The 13,772-nt window shown below is 49.3% G+C and overlaps 1 pseudogene; it reads right to left on the reverse strand.

Moving 5' to 3' along the window:
* Positions 1 to 5,172: 5,172 nt before the first annotated feature.
* On the reverse strand, positions 5,173 to 5,907 carry LOC104277609 (annotated as a pseudogene).
* Between the last annotated feature and the right edge of the window lie 7,865 nt (positions 5,908 to 13,772).

The following is a 13,772-nucleotide window of genomic DNA, read 5'->3' on the forward strand; positions in this document are numbered from 1 at the left end:
GGCTCTTACACACAGAAGTGCTTTGTCTTTCCTCCTCCAGGGCCCTCCCTGTGCCTCATCTCCCCTTGCACTCCAACCCCTCTGATCTCCAGCTGCCTCTGATGCTTCGGCTGTGCTCATTTCTTAGACGTCTCAGATCTTTAGATTGTTTCCCATCTCAAACGAGAGGGAGGGGAGCGTGCCTGGTCAAGAAACCGCTCAAACCAGAACAGAGCACAGACCTCCTAAAGAAACATTAAGGAAGAGTTTATCACTGTGCTGCTCAGGTTTTGAAGCAGACCAACGTCTCAGACATGGATCACCCATGTCCCACGTAAAGGACCTACAGCCACACCTTCTGAAGTTTCATCCAGTGTGAATATTTTCAGTACTTAAAGATTTGAAATTGAGTTTATCATGAAAAGACTTCCACCAAAGTTCTACAGACTTCTACTCATTAGATTTTAGCTCCAATAACCATTCAAAACCCAGGAAATTTTTTGTGTGGATATCTGTTCATCCCAACGGGAATCCTCCCATGATACTTCCTGGTCAATTTTAAAGCATTATCCTGCCATTTCATCATAAATAAAGGAAATATAAACCCTATCAGCACCGTGGAGAAGCACCACCACATTGATTTTACAACTAAATGCTTAAGAGACAGAGAAACTTAGTCCAGGCAAGCACTGGGTAGAATGAGTGCTTGCATTTCTCAAGGGTATGGTTTGCATGCCACCCAGATATGTGACCCAGGAACAATCTATTTTTTTTGTAAACCCCACCAACATCAACACAATAACCCTGCCCTCCCTCCTGTGCCTCTGCCCATGCACAAAACACAACAGCATCAACAAACTCCAGATATTATAATGCAGGCTGGGAAGACTGCACAAAGATTTGGTGTCTTAGTGAAAGGACTATGCATTTCTGTAAAAGTATTACAGATCTCTTTATGGCATCTCAGATTCTGGACCAAGATTTGGAAAAAGTCATGATTTTCCAGAAAAATCTTTACATAGAAAGAAGCAATGTTTGTCTGAATCAAGCAGGCACCATCTTGTTTGTTTTTTTCTTGAGGAAAGTGTAAATTGTGTAATAGGAGATGAGAATGGACTCTTTAGTCTAAAAAGCAAAAGCTGTTTACTAAATACTGGCCTCACGGGTGCCCTAGAGAGAATGAGAAAAAAAACTATGCATGAAGACAGATAGATTGACAGAAACGTGTCTCAAAATAGAAATATTCACATGAGATTCTCCCCATTATGTGGACACTGTCTGTCAGTAAGAATGTGTATTGAAAATAAACGAGTTATATCCTTCGATTGTCATGGCCGCTGAAAATGATCTGGCAATGAAGGCATAGCAGGCATGAGTTAAGTTATTGTGTTACCTCTGAAATGAATTGGATGTACGAGGAAGAGCACGCTACACATTTCATTCAGCAAATGACCCAACTGAAAACCATGTTGACACACCAGAACACACACCCACTGCCATCATCTGATTACACCTGGCTGTGCTGGGCTGCTGGAGGCTCATTTTCTCAGCAAGGAGGGGCTGAGATAGCCTGTTCCCCTGCTGCCCATCTTCTTGGTACCTACTCCCAGGTCATCCCACCATTCTGCTGAAAGGGTTTTTGCAGGCTATTCTCTTCTGTTGCCCATGAATTTGCTGTGCCACACACAAAAATTTCCAGCAAGGCTCCCCTGCCACCGCTCAGCTCATCCAGTGCTGGGGCAGTGAAGGAGCACGAGCCACACCAACAGCCCCAGGACAGAGGCTTTGCTCCAGCACACCCACCAAGATACCCAGACAGTCACACTGGTTGATGAACCAGAGCTTTACCATGCTCAGCAGCAGTAGAATGGGAAGACCTTAATGTCATGTCAAGCTGCATGAGCACAGCTCCTCCAGAAAAATACCATCTGTGAGGTCATTTTCCACTGAGACCTCCTGGGAGGACCAATGGAGAAAGAAAGGAAGGGATTTCCTTGGCTGCTGCAGTTATCAGGCTTCCCTCCTCCAAATACTCTAAGGGAATGGGTTCGCTAAAGCTTGTTCTGCCAATTTTCTATTCTTCATTGCTTTGCCTACAGCAGAGGTCTGCATTATCTTATCTGCTGCTCAGTGCGTTGCAATGCCAGCTTAGGAATCAGCACATGCTCTGCTAAGACCTTGCATTTCCCTTTGGATGCATCTCTGCAGAAAAGCTTAGGGGACTCACTCTCGGACCATATGGAGCAGGCCATAATAAGCAGAAATATTGCCTGAAAGGCATTAGACATTATCCTGGGGACAAGGAGCAGGGAGTTTAAGAAAAGCACAGCTCAAATCCTGCTAATACAGCAGCGACAGAGAATTGCAACCAGGAAGTGGAGGAGGAAGGAGGGTAAAGTCACGTTTTCCAAGTGCCAGGATGCTGCCACTCCGGCTTCTGCGTTCCCATGTGGCAAAAGTAATGTGTGCTTTACTCAGGGGACACGCTGCACACAGCACCCCCCCAGTATGCCTCAGGAGGGACGGCTGACCAGCTGGCAATACTGCACTAACTTCTTTAGCAGTACCTTATTGCAGAGTTCACTGCTTTGATGCAGCCTCCTACTGCGAAACTCCTGCCTTCTCTGCTCCCAGATGCATGAATTCAGGGAGTATAGGAAAAGAGCTGGAGTTCTTCATCATGATGACGTGCTACAGAACCGCACGGGGATTTACACCCCCTGTTTCCTGGCAGGGGAGGAATCAAGCTTCAGGGATGATGCTTCTCCTCTTTTTCTAGCTGGTAATGCAGCAGAATGAATGGGCTGTCACAGAGCCTTATATGCAGTTGCAACAGGTCGTTGGTGATTAAATGCAAAATTCATCCAGGACATGAGGTTCTGATTCAGCCCGGAGGCAGTTCAAAGACCTTTACAGCATATTCCCTGTGGATGGACCTACTCATCTTTCAAGCAGATGCTTCATGCTGCCTTATATCTCTGAGACGTGAAGTCTGGAAGGAAAACAAGGCTGTTGTGTCACTTTGAGTGCTGTTCCCTGAATTTCCATAACCTACGGGATTACCTGGAGTCCGTGAGACTGAAACACCTGCTTCTGTTAGAAAGGCACAACAGACAATTCTGGGAAGATACTGCCTTCTGGATCATCTAGGACCTGCTTTACAGAATGGACTGAAGTATTTCACTGCCCTGTTTCTGAATCTCTACAGCACTTTTAGAAGGAGAAGCACCATCAATCCATAATACCCTACCTGTTTCTAGCTGGCTCTAACCTGTTTTAGCAGAGCAAGGATTTATTTGGCAGACAGGGCACATTTAGTCTTTCTGTAAACTACTGTATCCTTCATGGAAAATAAATAAAATCATTATTTCAGAAGCAGCTACCTTAAAACATTAAATGGCCAGGGAGATGACACCACACCATGTCCCAGGGAGGATGCCAAGAGCTCCTGTCTTACCTGAGAATAGAACTTGCTTTTTTAAGTCCTGCAAATGCTTTGAATGTGCTGTTTGCTTGCTGTCTTTGAGGCTTTTGCTTTTGGCTGGTGTTTATTGCATTACTGGGAAGCCCACAGGCAGAATATCTCCCTCTCCCTGCATCCACACTGTGGATGGGAGGTCTGTCCGTGCTGTTGTGATCTGTCCTTATTCTCCTACTCTTCCATCCCCTGGACTTTTGCACCTGTTTCTCCTTTTCTATCCCATTCTGCAGACCAAGTCACACATGCCTTTTACTTAGCAAGCTCTTCTCCTAGTGACTTTATTGATACCTTCCTACAACTTGTGTGACCCAACTTCAGCTCAGACCTACCCGAGGAGCAGAAGTGAAGGAGCAGTTCTTCTGGATATCCAGTTCGAAATGGGCAAGGCACCAAGGTTATGCACGGGCAATAACTGAGGCATAAAATTTTATGTTCCTGCTCAGACGTTTAAAGAGAGCACAGTCCAGGCAATGACTTTGTAACAGGAGTCAGTTGGATTCGTTCACCAGGAGACCCAACAGCAGCAGAGACAGAAAATATTCCCTTCTCCTAAAACCAGACAGAGATCCTGCTGACAAACCAGACCATCAGAAAACCTGTTATGGCACCTGCCTATCTGCAGGGCATGTAGTAGTGAGCAGAACAAGCAGCATTGCTCCCAGAGAAACAACCGTCTGAAAGCCGTGGCCTTACTGACTCCAGGATCACTGACCTCCCCCTAGCTCGATCGATGCAAAAGGACTGGCCAGCACGGCCTGAGAGCACAGCTCAGCCCAGTCCCCACACACCCACATCTCTACCAGGACATGACTCAAACCCCCAGGCTGGGGAGAGCAGACCCCCTCTGCAGCCCCTTGCCCAGCCCAGCACCCTCACCTGCCCTCACACTTCTTCCAGGCAACCTACTTTTTTATTTTCATTTTAAGCCAATACTTTTCACCAGCCAAGCTACCCAGGACAGCCTGCACTGCCATCCAGAAGCTGTAAACTGAGCAGCCTCTTCTTCCTTGAAGATCCTCCGGCTACCCGGCTTGCTCCACCTCTCTGCCAGCCTAAGAGCAGACTGGGATCAGAGCTGAGCCTGATTTCTTTTTGTCTTCTTCTTTCCTTCCGCTCCTTTCTATCACAGCACCAGGAGAGTACCCAGCTGCTGCCCACACTGTGCAGCAAACTAGGATTTATGAGCCATGACCACCAGGAGCAATCAGAAAAATGTCCCCTTCCACGACTTCAGCAAGGCTACAAACACCCAGGGAAATATAACTGACTGATGGGCATCACTCAGAACATCCCCAAATGCCTGCCTTTCTTGCTGGCCTCTTTCCAGCCCTCTCTGTTTGCTTCAGCTGGCTAACATCCACTGGCCACAGTGAGAGACCCCCAGGCCCCCTATGATGCTCAGCAGGACCCATCTGACACCCTGGTCTGACACCAAGCATCCTCCTGGGAGCCGTGGGCCTGATGCAGGATGGAGGCTGGACCTGCAGGGCTGGCCCTACGTAACCTCCGGTAGGACTCCAGCAAACAAACTTCAACTCAACAGGCTGCCTCCTCTTCTTCCTCTCCTGTGCCACAGCCCAGAAAAGCCATTCACTCATCGCACCGTGCCCACACAGGCTGGCCAGTGACCTCCAGCACTGTCCTGGTCCCGCAACGCAACCACCGTCCACACACCCGGAGAAGAGAAAAGCAGAGTGTCTGCTCATACTCACAGTTTTGAAGTCCTCATGGTTGCACTCCTGGCCTTTGAATTTGCAGTACAGCATCATATCCTTCAGGTCGTGGCCAACCCGTGCCAGGAACTCCTGCATGTTGAAAACTTTTGGTTTATACTGCTTAAAGTTGGCCTTTTCTTGGAGAATAGCTAAGACAGCCGGGTCAGCCAGGTGAGGGTTGGGGATCTGCAGGTTGACGTCAAGCAGCGCCAGCAGCTCCCCAGCGTGGTACAGGTCGTTGGTGGTGAGCCTGGAAAAGCGGAACTCGTTCAGGTTACAGATGGTGACAGCAGGGAAGACCAGGCTGTTTGCCACGACCTCGTCCACTTTGGTCACGTGCTGGTAGGAGAAGTAGAAAGCCACCCGGTCGGAACTCTCAACCAGGAGGAGACCCAGCGAACCCACAAAGGCCAAGGTCCAGAGCAAGCGCCGGATGGTCACTGGCCCGTAGACGAAGACGTGACGGATCCCGTGGAGCGTGGAGGTGTTGGCAAAAATCTGGATGCTGGAAGGCTGCAGGCTGCCCATGCTGCCCTCGCTGGTGCTGTCCTTCAGATCCATCAGGCAGGGTTAGTTAAATCCTGGCACCGCTTTTTTGGGTCAGTCGGTAGCTGGAACTGGGATCCGGATCTCTCCCCTCCCCTCCTGTAAGTAACTAAAGCCTTTTAGAGGCAGGAGAGAGAAGGAGAGTCTCAGGCCAGCTGCTGCGAGTTTATCCCACAAGCTCAGCAGTAGCTTCGTAGGGGTAAATATTTATATGAAATCCATTCAAACTCTCGCTCTTGATTTCCTCGGTGCGATAAGAAGGGCTGGTTTTATTTAGGGAGACACCAAGGTGATGTGGAAGAGATGTGGGTGGGCAGCGAGAGCTGAGCCAATGGAAAGCAAGTCCTCCCCCTACACACACACACATGCACACACACACGCGCCGAGCCGAGATGAGATTAAGTGAGGAAGAGAGCTTAAAACAAGACGAGGCAGCTCGCAGCCTGTTAACTAGTGCGTAAAGCCCAAGGATGCCGCTTCCCAGAGCCGATGTCTTGCAGGGCTTTCGGACCGATTGGGTGATGCTCCCCACGCTCCGGGGATGCGGGCTGCTGGATTCAAGCATCTTCCTCCCCACCCCTCCATTTTGGGCAAGGCTCCAAGAAACACCACCCCAAAAACCCACCCTGTGCTGCCGGTGTGTTTTTTTCCGAGGGCTTCTCTCAGAGAAACGTGGGCAGCTAATTCAGCAGAATTGCAAGAGGAAAAAGGGGGAGGGAAAGGCTAAAAAAAAAGGAAAAGGGGGGGAAATTGCTGCTCAGCTCCATACACACACATAGACGCAGACTGAGCAGGGTAGAAAGCAGTAGCATGGAGCCTCCGCTCTGTCATGCAGCAGCTGAAAGCAAAAAATCAGACAGGGCAAGACTTGGTGGGGAGAGGCAAAGGGAGGAGAGGGGCTGCAGCATCGCTCGTCTCTTCTCTCTCTCCCTCTCAGAGCTTCCCTTCACTTCAGGAGTCTTGACAGGGCGAAGCACTGCGAGCTGTGAGTCACACATCGATCCCGAGCCCCGCAGCAGAGCGAGAGCCTGGGGAGGGCAGAGAGAGGGAGCTGAGACCCCCGGCTCCTGCCTGGGGGGCTGAGTCTGTAAACGGCTGTGGGGCCCTGGGGGGGCTGTGCTGAGCAACTTCTGCAGCCTCCCCAGCTCAACCCACCGAGGGCTCGGAAGACTTTCAGCCAGCAGGATCTCCAGATGTTTTGTTTGCTGCTGGGAGGCAGCTGTGATGGATGTGTTTGGGGGGAGATGCTCCCAGATGTGCATTCAGCCGGAAGGTTTGGAAGGAGGAGTTTGGGGGGGGGCAAATTGGGAAAGGTTTCCTACCCAAGAGCTACTGCAAAATCCTGTAATGATGCCTCCATACATGAAAACGTCCATAGCAAATGCTGCAGGAGGTGGAAATGAGCGGGATTCAGCCTGGAGATGAAAGGTGCTGGAGTCTGCGCAGGGTCTAGGGTAGCTCCCCTCCATATCGTCTCAGTGCAGAACAGTGGCTTTGCCTGCTTTTGTTTAGATACAGAGGGAAAAAATCATTTCCTCTCTCTGCACAGCACCCCGCACTATGGGAGGTGAGGGTCCCAGGGGCCGTGGTAGCACCCCGGAGGTGACTTTCCCAGCTCAGATGAGGTGGAAGCAGAGGGTCAGAGCAGAGATAGAGCCTGTCATGGTCTGTGGTGCGATGACCAGCAACTCTCAGCCACCCATGAAGTCGTCTCAAGGACAAATCCAGAGATTATGTGGGACTAAGTGAACCTGATTTTTGCCTTTATTTCCCCAAGTGCTATTATTATGGGGGCAGACTCTGAAAGTGTCTTTGCATTTTGCATTGTTTGGCCTTTTCAACTCTTCAGATGCTTCACGACCCCTGATTCCCTTGTCCTCTGGCTGTGAGACACCCTGCCATCCCCCCTTCCCCCATACTTTTCATCCAGAGATAAGATAGTTTCAGCTTTTTCTACCTCCAAAGCCACATTTGGCCCTGGCAGCCAAAGGCAAGCCCAGCTGTGGATCCCCCAGCATAGACCATCCTATGGGAATATCTCCCAGGCTGAGCCACTCATCCCAGCGCTGCAATATGGCACTTCAACACTACTCGCTCCATTTTACAGCAGGGAAACTGAGGCAAAGAGAGGACAAAGGACTCATGAGTCACCCAGAAACCTTGTAATAGAGCCAGAAGTTGAATTTCCTGGTAGATCTTTTCAGGATACCAGCCTGCTGCTCTAAGCTTGAACCTTCATTCCATAGCCAGAAGGCTCCAGGACTGTGCTGAGACCAGGCTAGCCCACCAGGGTGCAGAGGGAGCAGGAGCTGTCACCAAAGGCTGCTGTCTTCTTTGTACAAGTCCCCACCAGCCTTGTAAATCAAAAATTGGTCCTTCCTCCTGTATCTCCTCTTGTGACTGTGAGCCCATTTGTGGCTGAACAGAGCTGTGTCCCTTCTTTGTTAAGCAGAAATTCAGCCAACATGAAACCTCCTGGAGTTTGTCTATGCCCTTTCCAGGAGGAGTGGAGAAGACAGCGCTGAACAGACCCAGGCAACGTGAGAACCAGAATTAAAGCAACTGAGTTCAGTGGCAGCAGCATCCTTGCTCCTGGGCTCCAGAGCTTGCTGCCTGCCTACCCTTGTGCCCTCCATGGCCTGGGACAAGCCCATTCCCCCCCAAAAAAATTTCCTGGCAGGAATGGTTTCCCTTTTCTACCCATGACCAACCCATCTGCACATTCCCCTCCTTTCCTCCTCCCAGCCCCCGTCTGCATTATTTGGCTTGGTGCGTTAATGCTTTCATTTGTTCACCATGCGCGTTTGCCTTTACAATCCCGTTTTCTGTAATTCATACCGTATACCATCTGCTGCCTTTGATTATTTAACTATGTGGAGTGCTTTGGCTGCAGACTGGAGGGAAAAAAAACCTCTGTGCCCAGCAGTGCTGCCCAGCACCAGCAGTGGCTCACCAGGCTCCGCTCCTCTGCTCGTGAGGTGGGGGACAAACTCTTTGTGGTGAGTACCTGTGGCTCAGGTTGTGCCTAAGAGCTGACTAGGGTGTCCAGAGATCCAAGGGAGACAGCTCTGGTCCTGCCTAGGGATGCACTATAGACCAACACGCACCAGTAAGGATGGGGGAGATGGGTTGCAAGGGATGGTGAGGGGTGTTGGCACCTCTCGCTGCCCCTGTCATCGGCCTCCCTGCGGGTGGATGAGCATGGGAAGGACAGAGCAGGCTGGGCAATGCCATAAAAGCCCCTGAGATGGCAGAGCCCAGGTGAGGACACCTGCACTCCCCTTTCTTGGGGGCACCCAGGGCAGGGCAGCGCTGTTTTGGGAGCTCTTAGCCCAACCTCAGCCCCTGTGTATTCCCTGCAGACCTTCCTGCTTCAAATCTCCTTCAGAAGCAAGGGCAGAAGAGGAAGGCAGGACCAGCAGACGTGTCCCTCTTGTCCCTTTTTTCCCCTTTACAAGGATGGGGAGGGGGAGCAGGGTGGCTGAGGGACCCAGGGAGCAGAGTTGGAGCCTCGTCTCTCCTTGCACAGCCTGTGCCTGCCCTCTTGTGTCTCAAGCCCATGCTGCACCCCCCCCAGGGTGAGGGAGCTCAGCTCTGGAAAACGTGGGAAACAAGATTTTCGGGGAGGGAGAAGAGATGGGGAGGGGTCCCCCCGGCTTGTGTGAAGCCCTCTGCTTCCACAGCCCCACCTGAGCCCTCCCAAAGCGTGTCCCAGGGGAAGGGTCTGAGCTGAGAAAGTCAGGACTGGTCTTACAGGCAGAGCGTGGGGCTGGTTTTAAAATAAAAGGTGATTCCTTTGCCCCCCTGTGCAGTTCAGCACATGTTCCCCACCACCCTGGGCCAGAGCCCTCTCATTAGCACTGCATTCGCTAAATTTTTCTGCCAATTTGTTCTTTTTATGTCTCCTTCTGGGCTTGATTAGGAAAAAAAAGAAAGAAAAAGCAAAAGCAATGATGGTTGCAGCGTGGGGCAGCGGCTCGGTTGTGTGTCTGCACCGAGCACCAGGAAAACGTCCCCATTGGAGTCCCACTGCATTTTCAGCTTCGCAGGACGCTGCTTTTGCCTCATCTCTGCGGGCTTTGCAAAAAAAAAAAAAGAGAAAAAAAACAAAGAAGAAGGAAAACAGGTATTTGGAGGTGAAGCCAGGGAGCGCCTGGCCCATGGTGATGACCCCTGGAAAGGCTTTGCTCAAGATGGTCATAGTCCCACAAGTCTCATCCATTTCTCAGCCTTTCTGCACCCTTTCTGGGCCCTGTTGGCGCCTCTGTTCTTATTGCCAGTATCTTCAAGCTGTTGGGGACCCAGAACTCCACTTAGGAGAGCGAGCTTGGCTACTTAAATGAGTCTGCCTTTCCAAATGGGGACTTAATGTGGAATGCTGATGTTTCCCTTGAAATTAAAGCCCATCCTTTCCAAACTACCTTTGCCGCCGTTAAATGGCTTTTTAATACATATAGCAAATTAGAAATTTGAGTGGGCATCAATGTATTTAATATTATGCTTGGATTTATAATTGGGTATAAAATGAAAGCAATTAAATAGAAAAAAGTCTCCTTGAAAGAAAACCAAAAATATTTTAACGACTGCTAAAGGAAGGTGTTGGAAGGCAATGAAATGGTTCATTCTGATCCCCCTACTCTGCTAAGAAAAGTGCTGATAAAACCATCTTATTGACAGAGAGCTGAAGCAGCATTTCCCATTTAAAAATCTATTTTGGGGGAAGATTTCTCCACCAGCTGTGCCCGGCATCCCCCAGCAGCAAAGAGGATGCTCCAGGATGCCTTCCTCCTCCTCCTCTTACTGCAGGAACATTATAGCGCGTTAATAGCTCAGTGGTGGCCGAGCTGAGCCTCTAGCCTCCAAAACTGGCTGGTGATGGAGGGGAGATGCTTCCCTAGGGCATAGAGATTCCCATCGTAGAGATTCCAATTTTGGTTGGAGTTTTATGCGTTAGTTCTGCCCAATACTCTTGTTCCTCAGAAAGTCTATAAAAGCACTTTGAATTACTCATGAATAATTCAAGTGTAGGACCCATTCCAGGCCCTTGTTTCTGGATAACGCCAGATATTTTTTCTCGTTGGCACATGTAACAGGTCAGGAAAATTCACTGAAATATATATTTTTCATTCTTTTGCCCAGAAATATCTTCATTGGCTTGTCTTTCTTTCTAACTTCTCCTTCAGTACCCGTGCAGCTCCCAACTGAATAACTCCTAAGGCAGCAGCTTTCATGAGATTACAATTCACAGAATAATTAAGGGAAAGAATCTCACAAATTAAGAAGTCATCCTTTCATTGCCATGGCAACCCTGATTGTCCTTCCTCAAGTGGCTGAACTGAGAAAACAAGAAAATAAAACAATCTGAAAGATAATTGCTATCCTGCTGCCAAAGGCGCAAACCTGGGAGGTGGGATGGGGCAGACAGTCGTTGGTGCTCCCCAGGAGGGACCTCTGTGTGTCATTTCCATTTGACCTCAGCGTGGTGTGAGGCATTTCTTTTAGCTCTCACCAGCAAGGAGTAAAACCTGATGGCAAGGATCTGCTTCAAGATGAGCTGAGTTGCCCTCTGGACTCTCCAGGTTGGGTTGACCCAATGCCCAGATTGGGTTGACCCAATGACTGCAGAGGGAGTGGAGGCACCAACACATGGGATTGTGCTGGGGGTGAGGATGATATGGATCAAGGCGCCAAGGCTGCATCCCGTGGCATCATTAGACCTTTCATTATGGAACACAGAGCCGTGGGTAAGGAAGGGGTGAAGTTTCCTGGGGGCCATATACAAATACCTGAGGGGTGCATGTCAAGAGGAAGGGGACAATCTCTTCTTGGTGGTGCCCAGCAATAGAACAAGAAATAATGGGTTTAAGTTAGAACATAGGAAGTTCCACCTCAACATGAGGAGAAACTTGTTGGCTGTGCAGGTGCCGGAGCCCTGGCTCGGGCTGCCCAGAGAGGGTGTGGAGTCTCCTGCTCTGGAGACTTTCCAACCCGCCTGGACGCGTTCCTGTGAGGCTGCCCTGGGTGACCCTGCTCTGGCAGCGGTTGCACTGGGTCATCTCTGGAGATCCCTTCCAACGCCCAACATTCTGTGATTCTGTGATTCTATGTCTGGAAACACGTTGTTTGATTTGCTCCTGCTCCCGGGTGTGCTGAATGGCCCTCATATTTTCTTCTCCACGGGGATGTTGGATGGGTTAGTTAATATTTATTCAATGGTCTGAGAAGCGGTAGGGACAGGAACTTGACTAGATTATGGTATTTACTCTTCAGTAAGATTATACCCACTCCAGAGAGGAGCTGTTCCTGCACTAGTAGAACAAGCCTCATGTTAAATCCTTGCCCTTTCTGAAGTAGCGTACATGAAATTTCTATAGTCCTTTGGGATATAATTTAAGTTAGTGCAAGCGACACAGTATTAGCTTCGCAGAGAGTTTCCTTTGCAGAATTGAGCATCAGAGGACTTGTTGCTCTGTGGAGCTGCCCACGCTAAACAGAGCCCTTTATATTGTCTAGGAAGTGAGAGAAAAGGCTTTTACCATGAGCCATGTGCACCTGTGGAGAGACATCACAGGTTCCCTGAGATGGCACCCAAGATGTCTGGTGAGGAGAAAGGCTCAGAAAAGCTAAAGGAGTTTTGCCTGATTTCAGTGGGGAAAAATGCAGGCTGGGCTCAATATATTATTTTTCCCAAGCTCATCTCCAAATTTACCAAAAAAAACCCCAAACAACAACAAAACAACACAGTTTACAAATAAAAACCTGAAGGAGAAGGACTCAGGATCTAATTTTAAAGGCTGTTATATCTGCAGCTGATTCTTCCTATTTGATAGTCAGACTTGCCAAAGAAGCAAAACCCAACTCTCTTTGGCATCAGTTATTAAAAACTCTACTTGTGCAATCTCGCCATTGTGACCCAGCAGTAAAAATCTCCGAGAGTTTACTCTTACCTGACCAGAAAGCAATGCTCCCCCTTGCCATGAGGAGCTCCTCATTGACCTTACCCACTGACTGCGTGCTGGGGTGATCCCTCTCAGATGCTCACCCAGACAGGATCCATTCCCTGACCCCAGGACCTGCAGGCACAGCCCCCTGCCGAGCCCAGGGGCAAGCAGGCCTGGAGAAGCTGATCCCCTGCCAGCACCTAAAGCTCCTGCCTTTCTCTCTTTGCTTTATTTTGATTTGCAAAAGGACAAGCAGAGACATAAGTGTGCACACGCATGATGCACACCCTTCCTGATCCCCATCCACAAATGCATCCCCAGTTCTCTTCCCTGGGGTCTTTGCTGGTCTCCTACCTATGGAAGGACAGAAAGTTCATTCCAGAAGATGAAGGAGGGATCTGTTTTCTTTGGTTTAATGGCATCAGAAGGGAAAAAAAAACCAACTCGCTGAGCCCTCTCTGTCTGTGGGTATGAGCTTTGGCCTGGCTGGTGAAGCAGGCTGTTACCAGATTTGTAGAGACATGAGTGACTCACTGCTCTCACTTGGCAAAGCATTGAAGATGAATTATCTAATGGGTGGAAAAGCATGTTCAGGTCAGCCAGCGCTATTTCTAGTGAAGCTGGTGAGTGATATCTGGGGGAAAAAAAAGGCTGCCAGAACAATCAAATGAAAATATGACAACAAAAAATTCAATAAAAAGATTGGGGGTTTTTTTGTTTGTTTGTTTTGCAACAAAGAATTAAAATAGGTCAGGCTAAATATAATGTAAGACTAAAATCCCTTTTCCCCCACGACCCTCCCTGTGGTGCTTCCAGCCATGTCTCAGCAAGACCAACATTTACAGGTAAAGGCCACTTCCCCACTTTCATTCGCAAAAGTAACGGAGATGGCTCTGTAGGCAACCTGATTTAGAGTTTTAATAACAGCGAGCAAGGAACAGAGTCCCCTCTTTGTTTTCTTGGTTATTCACATTTTAATACAGCAACAAATCAACTTTCAGTGGAAGAACAAAGTCAGGGCTGCTCATTTCACTGCTGTGGCTGGGCTGGGCCGAGGGATGCAATGGGAGGTTGCTGTCAGCCTAAAATGAGCTGGGACTGAGATTGCCT

The sequence above is a fragment of the Apaloderma vittatum genome, unplaced genomic scaffold (genome assembly GCF_000703405.1).
Source record: "Apaloderma vittatum isolate BGI_N311 unplaced genomic scaffold, ASM70340v1 scaffold1228, whole genome shotgun sequence".
Lineage (NCBI taxonomy): Eukaryota > Metazoa > Chordata > Aves > Trogoniformes > Trogonidae > Apaloderma > Apaloderma vittatum.